The 10,137-nt window shown below is 38.2% G+C and overlaps 1 pseudogene; it reads right to left on the bottom strand.

The window, feature by feature from the left end:
• Nucleotides 1–9,794: 9,794 nt before the first annotated feature.
• LOC145625729 (small nucleolar RNA R71) lies at nucleotides 9,795–9,894 on the bottom strand (annotated as a pseudogene).
• Between the last annotated feature and the right edge of the window lie 243 nt (nucleotides 9,895–10,137).

The following is a 10,137-nucleotide window of genomic DNA, read 5'->3' as shown; positions in this document are numbered from 1 at the left end:
TTCCTCTCAAACCCTAACCCCCAATTCATATTTTTCACCTCAAATTGCTTGATTTCACTCAAATTTTCACCTTAATCTCTTACTTTTCTCCATTGTCATCAAGTTTGGAACGTTTTTCTAGTAATTTTTTGGGAAAATTCGGGTTTTTGAAGCATTTTCAAGCTTACTTGGTGCTAAGTCCGTTTTGGTGTTCTTGTGCTTCTTTGTGTCTACAACTTTGGTATAATCCTAATCCTTGCTCTATTTTTTGTTGATTTTTATTGATTTTGTGCATTGATTTTGATATACCTTGGTTTAGAATGTATATGATGATTATGGATAATTGTTTGGTGATTTTGAAATTGTTTTGAGTAAATTGGGTTTACTTTTGATATTGATTGTTAATTGTGTTGGTTGTTGTTTATATTTTTGTTGTTATGTTGTTTGAAACCGGTACCTTGTAGTATTGGGGGTGTTTTGTAGTTGTGTGGAGTATTGGTGGTAGAATTGGTGTTGAGAAGTTGTTGGTGTGATTTCCTTTGAGCTATTTAGTGTTTTTGATTTGGTAATCATGGATTTGTTGAGAAAAGCCAAGAGTAGCAAGAAGCGTTCCCATCAATCACCCGGCCAATCTTCTCATGGCCAATCTTCCCAAAGCCAACCTCCTCCTAATCCCACTACTTAAGATACTAACCCACCTCCACCTCTTCCACCTCTCAAATTTTACAATCGGTCTAAACAAGCTCCCATATAGAATAAAATAAAATCACGAAAGTTTAGACCGACACGAAATCACTATCGTGATGACATGGTCAAGTTAGGTATTGAATCCAACCTTTACATCCTTCTCCACAACCTCCGTTTGACTGAGTTTATTCGAATTTCTCCTAGAACATACTTGGAACCCACTGTCGAATTTTTCTCAACATTTGAATTTAATAGGGTGGGGTATTCAGATTATCTCATTTCATTCCAACTGTTCAATGTCAAACACACTTTAAACCTCTTTGAATTCAATGAAGCTCTCGGGTTCAACCCTCATGCAGATATTCGTGAGCCACTCCTTTCAAACTCGGCCACTTACAATGAGGTTGCTTGGTGGAGAACCATTGCTCATAAAAGAACTTTTGACTCCAATAATTCAATTGGTAGTGAAATCATTCATCCGGCCCTTAAGATTCTTCATAGGGTCCTTGGTTATGTCGTATTCAACAAGCAAGATAGATCTTGGTAAGCTTTCAAGAGAAGAGATCATGGCTCTTTGGATGGCCATCAAATCGGATTTTTGGCCTCTGGTTAATTTTGGATACATTTTTATGGAGGGTTGCCGGGCACTATTTCTTGCTCTCGAACCTGGCCGCAACTTCTATTAGTCGGGAGGCTAGGAATGTTTGTATTCCTCCTAAGGATGCGGGTCAAGTAGTAGTGGATATGGAGGAGGATGAGGATGTAAATGATGAAGGTGATGAAAATGATGATGGTAATGGTAATGGTGATGAACAATAACAACAACAACAACTTTTTCAACAACATCGAGGTAGACGACAACATCGACAACATCAAGACTACCAACAAGATCCCTACCTTAGGGAAATGACGGCAATGCGAGAGCAAATGGAGCGCATGCAATTAAGCATGCAAGGTATGTATGCCGGTAACCAAAACTTTGATTTTCAAACTAGCGCCTTATACGATGCTAGTGTACGTTGGGGGGAGGTCACTCCTCTGGCTAACTACCCTTATGAGCAGGCCCAACTAGGGGCCCGTGCCATCTTGGGGTGGTGACAACCTCCCTACGTACCCTTATTGGCAAGGGGTCTCAAACCCCGATGTGCCTAGGCGCGATTTCCCCAATAAGTCCGGTCATTATGACTACCGGGTTTCGGGGGGGAGAGACTATAGGGGTGATCCCAACTACCCCTATTTTCACCCCACTAACCCCGAGATTTGCATCCAACCCGAGCCATATGACCAATTGTCCGCATCCCAACTTGACCTTTTTAAAGGTCATTATGGGTGGCCACTCGGTTACACCGGTGGTTGGGATCCCTATGACCCCCCATCGGGATTCTCTTATGATGGGGATGCGGGTGATGGTGGTGCCGAGCCTAGTGGCCATTAGTCCCACTTGGGTTGTTTATTTACCCCTTTTCGATACCTCTCCTACAGTCGCCTTTGTGTGAGAAGAGGTGTCGAGAAGGGTGCTTTAGGGTAGGTTTGGGGGAGGCACCTTGGACTTGTGGGATATGTTTGAAAAGGTTTTGGTCGGTTTTCTTGCTTCGCTTTTGGTAGTCCATTTGGTATGTTGTTTGTTATGTTGTCTTACCTTTGATGTTAATGTTTTAGGATTTCCACCATTGATGATGATGATGATGTTTTTCTAGGTTTTTGTATATAGTTTTCTATTGAGTTTTCTTTTGTTTGCTTTTGTTTGGAAGTTACTAACAATTTTCTTTGTATATAGTTCTTATATTCTCACCTAGCTCTATTGCTTATGCTTTGAATTTCAACGATTCATAAGGTGCTCTTTCACCTTAATTATGCAGCATAGATTTGGCGCCCGGTGAGATCTTTCTATATCTCTTCTTTTTCTTTTCTTGGATGCTTAGTTTAGGATTAGCTTTACGATGAGTTGAATGCTTAGTTCGAGGATGTTTTCTTTGTAACACCTAGCGTGTTTGGGGTCATTGGCGTTGTTGCCAAATGACCGCTTGTTTGACGATTGGGTATTACTTGTAATTGTTTGCATTCTTGTGCTTTTCTCTCTTTATTTTGATTTTTGGTTCTTTTCCTTCTTTCAATTCAAAATAAAAATTTTTTGAGGCTATTCTTTCTCTTTTTGCTTGTTTAGCTCTTTTCTTTGGACATTCTACAACTTAGAATTTTGCCTTTGCATGTATGCTTTCCTACGTTTTATTGGTGCGCATGTTTTGAGAGTATTTGCGGTTGACTCTAGGGTAGGTTATGCTAAGGTAGCTGTTTAGACCTTTTGGGGCCTTAAAGTCAGATTCTTTTGGTTTGTGGTAAGACGGAGTTACTTCCTTTGGTGGATTTGACAACTTTAGTAAGTTTTTGCTACAACCTTGTGAGGATTTTTCTTTTTCAAGCCTTCATCATGTTTTTATTGTGCGGCATGGATCCTTGACCTTTGCATACCTAATCTTGAATCTTGACTCATAATTCTCAAACACGAGACTGAACCAACTAGGGAGGAAAAAGGCATCTTTTCGGGGTGGTAATTTTTCATTTCTAGGATTTTTCTTTTTAGTTCATTGGGATTACATTTGCCTTCTTGCTAACCATTTGAGTCTATTCCCTTCTTTACAAGCCACATATTTAGATTTTGATCCTTTTGTTTCATTTTCGTTTCCATTCTTGGTTTTTGTGAAGCAATTGATCACGATTGTTGGAGTTTGTGATGAAGAAGTTTGGGTATTTAGTTCTCTTGAAAGCAAGTTTATGTTGTGATATTTGTTTGAATTATGGAAAGTGAATAAAGAAAAAGCCGTCCATAGTAAAACAAAAGCCAAGGAAAATGCAAATGCAAATATTATAAGAGTCGTCCTAAGTTAAAGAGGCATGGACAATTGCTTTGAAAGAAATGAAAATACAAAACAAAAAAAAAAAAGTGAAAATGAGAAAATTTTAAAAATATTTTGATGTAATTTCTTTTCTCTTTTCAAGCATTGAGGACAATGCTTCCTTTTAGCTTGGGGAAGGGCTCGTTCTTTGCTTCACTTTTAGGGATACCACCAAATTTTAAAATTTTAGCCTACCCCAAACCTTTTGCCCTTATGTTACAACCTTTGGGAAAGTCCTTTCGACCTAGTGGTTGAGTCATATACCGAGGGAGGGCATTATGAATTAAAGCCTAAAGAAAGGGGATGCAAGGTCAAGATTGTCGAGAAACCCTCAAATTCAACTATTTTTCCGGTTCCTTCGAGGAATTATAGAGACGCTTACTAAGGGGAGATTTGAAACCGTGGGGAGAACACGGCTAGATTATTGGTTGGGATGAAAGTGGATTGCGCCTCATTAGTTCTCTACGCTTAGCATACCTTATGTTTCAATCAACCGTGAATATCTTGAAGCATGCACACCCATTTCATATGGAAAAGTGTTCATTCATTTGCATTTGACCATTTGTGAAAGTCCTTGTCAAGAGCTATTTGTTTGAATATTTGTTTTACCTTCTTTTCTTTTTAAATTATTTTGCCTCATTTTTGTTTCAAAGAGTTGTGGGTTAAGCTCTTAGGAAACCATTACGAGACCTCACTCGTCCTCATAGGCGAGTTTGGGGTTTAAAGGGCTTGTTCTAGCTAAAAATAACCGTGATTCCTACGTTAGTGAGTCTTAATGTATATTCTTCTTCTCTCTTTTTCTTTTCTAAATAAACCCTCTTTATTCCTTTTTAGCTTTTATTTTGCTCGGGACGAGCAACAGTCTTGCTTGAGGGAATTTGATGAGTGTCTTTTATGGAACTCATAGGGTAGTGTTTTAGGATGCTTTCTCCTTATTTTTCATGCTTTTCTTTTATGATTTTGGTATTTTATTCTTTAGTTTCTCTATTTCTTCTTTCTTCGTGTTTTACTTTCCTTATGTGATTTTCTTTGTGTTTCCCTTTTATATTACTCTTTTTCTCTTCTATTTTTTCTCTTTGGTTTCTTTTGTAGGTGTTTAAGGACTAAGCTTCGCAAAGGATTCAAGAGGAGCAAAAAGAGCTAAGCAAAGGATATTCAAGCCTTTTGGAGAGGGCTTGGAGAGGGCTCGGAGAGGGCGCTCTGCATCTTCTCTTTGCTGCGGGCGCGGGTTAAATGTATCAATTTGGTGATTTTGGGCATGAACTCTCCGCGCCCTAGCCGCGGGCGCGGAGAATCTGCAGAGACCGCTCCAGATAAAGAGACCGCGACCCCCCTGTTTTCACCTTGAACAGGGCATCTGCCGCGCCCAAAGCCGCGGGCGTGGGTGGCTTTTCCGCGGGCGCGGGCTACAGTACCCGCGGGCGCAGGTCTTGCCTAGATTGCCTGCGGAATCAGTTATGGGTTCCGTATCCATTTCTGCGCGCCCGCGGGATCTTCTTGGAGAGGGCGCAACCGGTCAGTTTTTCTTCTTTGTCTATAAATACTCTTGTAAATCCTTTTGAAGGCTAACTTTTAGATAATATTTCATTTGCTTAGTTTTTAGAGAGAGAAAGTAGAGATTGTAATTCTTGGATTTGATTTGTATTCAACATTGCTTCTTCAATCAAGTTTGGATTTCTTCTTCATATCAGTGAAAGTTTGTGAGATTTCTTTCCTTTGAATTTACTTCTATTGCAATTTTCTTTAATGCTTGAATTTTTGGTTTGGATTTTGATTTAGTTTTGAGAATTAGTTGATTGATTGATTTTCCTTTTAATTTAGCTTGAATCGAATATGTTTGTGATTTAATTTGTTTTGGCTTTCAATTGCACCATGATTACTGAGTAGATTAGTTGCTAGGGAGAAGAGGAAGCATGCTTGATTGATGATTTTTCCTAGTTGATGATCATTGATTGATTGAATTGTTGCAATTAAATTGGTTGACATAGTTGTGCATGTGATTAATTAGACTAGGAGTGATCAACCTATAAGATTAATCTAGATTGCATTGCAATTTTCAATGACATGAACCCTTGATTTGAGAATTGCTTTAATTGATTGAATTTGATTGTGATTCTCCTTGTTAGCCATTCATAGTGAACCCTAGTTTGGTTTATAGGAGATAACCTTTGAATTCCCTTGATTGCAACTATTGTTTGTCCCTTCTAATGTTTGAATCAATTGAGTGATCTATCAATTAGCATGATTGTTGAGCTTCCATGTGGAACCTATATCCCTACTTTTTAGCTTATAGATTGAATTCTTTGATTTGTCTTGATTTTTGATATCCTAGTTACTCACCTCAACCATTGATAATTCTTCGATTTAACTTATCATTAGACTATAGCATAGTTCCCATTCATTCCTTTAGGTTTGACCCTTGACTTACCGCATACTTGTATAAGGTTTGTTAAGTGTTTACAAATTTAGTTTGACCAAGGGAGAATTAGATGACGACCTAGTGTTACCCCTTGTCAAAACTAAGCAAATAAAGAGTAAAACTAAGGAAAACTAAATAAAAGAGCTATAAAATAGCATGAATTTCACCCTAAAGAGAATCAAATGAGTACTATAAATGACACTCATCAAATTCCCCCAAGCTAAACTTTTTCTTGTCCTTGAGCAAAACAAAGCAAGAAAAAATAAGGATGAAAGACTTATTCAAAAAGAAAAAGAAAGATATGAGATGGGAATATACACTAAGACTCACTATCGTAGGAATCACGGTTGTGTTTAGCTACAACAAGCCCTTTAAACCCCAAAGTCACCTATGAGGACGAGTGAGGTCTCGTAAAGGTTTCCTAAGAGCTTAACCCATAACTATTTGAAATAAAACGAGGCAAAATCATTAAAAGAAAATAAGGTAAATAAAGAATTCAAACAAATAGCTCTTGATAAGGATTTTCGCAAACGGTCAAATGCAAGTGAATGAACACTTTTCTATATGATAGGGGTATGCATGCTCCAAGATATCCACGGTTGATTGAAACATAAGGTATGCTAAGCGTAGAGAACTAATGAGGCACAATCCACTTTCATCCCAACCAATCTAACCGCGTTCTCCCAACGGATTCAAATCTTCCTTTAGTAAGCGTCTCTATGGTTCCTCGAAGGAACCGGAAAAGAATAAAGTTTAAGGGTTCTCGACATCTTGACCTTGCATCCCTTCTCCTTAGGCTTTAACTCATAATGCCCTCCCTCAGAATGTGACTCAACCACTAGGTCGAAAGGACTTTCCCAAAGGTTGTAACGTAAGAGTAAAAGGTTAAGGGTAGGCCTAAAATATAGAATTTGGTGGTACACCTAGGTTATGAAGCAAAGATTGGTCAAACCTCGACATCAAAACCAAGAAGTCATCAAACAAAAACAAACTAACACTCCCAAGCTTATTCAAAGCTATATCTACAATCATATATACAAAAAGAGTAAACGCTTCCCCCCCAAGCTTAAAGGAAGCATTGTCCTCAATGCTTGAAAAAGGGGAAAAGAATCACATCAAAATATTTTTGAATTTTCTCATTTTCACCTTTTTTTTAATTAATATATTCATAGCAAATGTCCTCGCCTCTTTTAACTTTGGACGGCTTTTTCAATTTTGCATTTATTCTGTCCTTGCCTTTTTTAACTTTGGACGGCTTTTTTCATCATTCATTTGCCATTATTCACAATATATAAAAAAGACAAGCTTGCTTACAAATAGAACAAATATCCAACCTTATATACCAAAAACTCCAAAAACATGACCAATTGCTTCACAAAAACCAAAAAATGGAACAAAAAGAAACAAAAGGCTCAAAATTCTAAAGATGTGGCTTAAAAAGAAGGGGAAAGGCTCAAATGGTTAGCAAGAAGGCAAATGTAAACCCAATGAAGTAAAAATAAAGAAGATTATCCTAGAAATGAAAAATTACCACCCCGAAAAGATGCCTTTGTCCTTCATAGTTTGTTCGGTCTCGTGTTTGAGAATGTTGAGTCAAGATTCAAGATTAGTGATGAGTGTCATTTATGGCACTCATTTAATTCTCTTTAGGATGAATTTCATGCTATTATACAGCTCTTTTACTTAGCTTTTCCTTAATTTTACTCTTTATTTCTTTTAGTTTGCATTTTCTTAATTTGATTTCTTTCTTTATGCATTTCTTGGTTCATTTTGTTATTTTCTCTTTTATTTGCTTGTTTTCCTTTATTTTTTAGGTTAAGGTTGTTTTCCAAGTTTCCCGAGCCTCTTCCCAACTTTGGCATTGATTAGGATGCCTAGTGGTCTCCATTTGAAGCTCAAGCATGGAGAAGTGCAAGTCCTAAGGACCTTGAGCTGTGCATTCAAGCCGTGAGGGCATGATACCTAGTATTGAACCCGCAAACATGGAGTTTAGAAACTGCAAGGTTTCGTGTTTATCAAGATCATTAAATGGAGCGCTCGAGGAGCATCGAAATGATAGGGAAGAGGGCTCCCCTGATCCTAGGCGCGGGCACGCGCGACCATGACGCGGCCACGCGGCCTGGTGGCGCCGGCGCGCCTTTCTCAGGAGCGGGCGCGCTTCTGTCAGGCACGGGCGCACCTGTTCAGGTCCCTATTCCGTACCCAGTTTTGCGCGGCCGCTCTCTCTCTCTCTTGTAGTTGGCCGCGCCTGTTCGGGTTTTTTTGGGGACGATCTCACTAATTTTTCTTAGTTAGTTTTACTATACATAGATTTTCTTTCTATTTTTAGAGAGTCCAATTTTTCAAAAACTAGAATAGAATTAGGTTAGATTTTTAGAGAGAGAAGCTCTAGTTTGTAGAGAGAGAAGTTCTAAATTGATGATTGAAGATTGATGATTCTAAGTGTTTTTCTCCATTGAATTGAAGCAAGTTTGTAAGGATTTCTTTACTTTAATGCAATTTTTGTTTTGATCTTAATTTCTTTATTGATTGTTCAAGTTGATTGATTTTTGAATTGGTATATTTTTTATTAATATGATGATGATAAATTTGTTGCATAGTTTAGTTTTGATAATGATTACCATGATTAGTGAGTAGCTTTCTTGCTAGGGAAATGGTGAAGCATATATTAGTAATTGATTTATGCTAATTGGGGGAAATTGATGGAGTTGATGTTGTGATTAAATTGGTTGATTGATTATGTGCATGTGTGTGTTCAATTTAGGAGTGATCAACCTAAGTTTCTCATACTAGATTGCATTGTAGGTTCACATTGATACGGAAAATTGATTTGTGACTTACATTTGTCGATTGAGTAGCTTTGCAAGTTTCTTAGCTAGAGTCTCTCGTAGTTGACGCTAGTTTGACCTCTAGGATATTAGCCTACTATATTCTCTTGATTGCTTGATCGATTTTCCCTCGCAACGCTTGACTTAGTCATCTCCAATCCCAATTAGTTGAGTTAATTACGAGTATATGTGGATACATACCCTAGTGCTTGTTCAGTTTGATTTTGATTTCGACTGTTTGATTGGTAGAATAGACACCCCTCATTTCATTGCTTCGAAATAGCTTAGCTTTGACTTTAGCATTCATTTCCCATTCCTAGTGGTTCGACCCTCGACTTACTTTATGCTTTGTGTAAGGGTGTGTTGAGAGATTATAAATTTTGTTTTGACCAAGGGTAGATTAGTTTTCAACGACCTAGTCTCACCTTAGATAAAAAATGGCGTTGTTGTCGGGGAATGGCTTAGATGATTACTATTGTTGTTGAGTCTATTTCACAAAAAATTTGAAAATACAAAAAGATTTTCTTCTTTAGGCTACATTGGTAGCCGTGCTACTAATAATTTTGTTTGAGATTGTGTGTGCAAGTGAACATGGGAGAAGCTCAAAGGGTTACATTGAAGGAGTTGGGTACTCCGGGTGCATATAAGTATGAGAGCGGGATTGCTCCATTGTTGATTCTGGATAGTGATTTTGAAATCAAGTCGGCAATGATTACCTTGATTGAGAGGCGACAATATAGTGGTGCATCGAATGAAAGTCCTCTAAACCACCTTAAGGAATTTGAGAAATATTGCAACACTATTAGGGTGAGTGGAGTTGCACAAGAGTTAAAAACTCAGACTCAAATTGTTCCCTTTTTCGCTCATAGGGCGAGCTTTGGAATGGTTGGACAAGAAGGTCAAGCCGAATTCTTTAAGAACATGGGACGATGTTACCAAACGATTCCTATCCCGTTTCTATCCTCAAAAGAAAACGGCGGAAGCTAGAACTTTGATAAAAAAATTTCAAGCAAAGGCCTAATGAAAATCTCTATGAAGCATGGGAGAGTTACAAAGAGTATCAAAGAGAGTGCCCTCACCACGGAATTACAACTTACCAAATAATTCAAATTTTATATGGTGATTTGAGTCCTCAAGGTAGGTGGAGCTTAGATGCCGGAGCCAGAGGCCCAATCATGAACAAGATGGTGGAAGAGGTTGTTGATGTGATAGATGACGTAGTGAGGAACTACATGAGTTGGCAAGAGGTTGAGGATGAGTCAACAAACGAGTGTGCCTCGGTTGATCAAGTCAATGCCATCAACAAATTGTCTACTCTACTTTCGGACTT

This window comes from Chenopodium album, chromosome 3, assembly GCF_948465745.1.
Source record: "Chenopodium album chromosome 3, dcCheAlbu1.1, whole genome shotgun sequence".
NCBI lineage: Eukaryota > Viridiplantae > Streptophyta > Magnoliopsida > Caryophyllales > Amaranthaceae > Chenopodium > Chenopodium album.
Note: the sequence above shows the minus strand (reverse complement) of the source record. Positions and strands in the feature narration are given on the sequence as shown.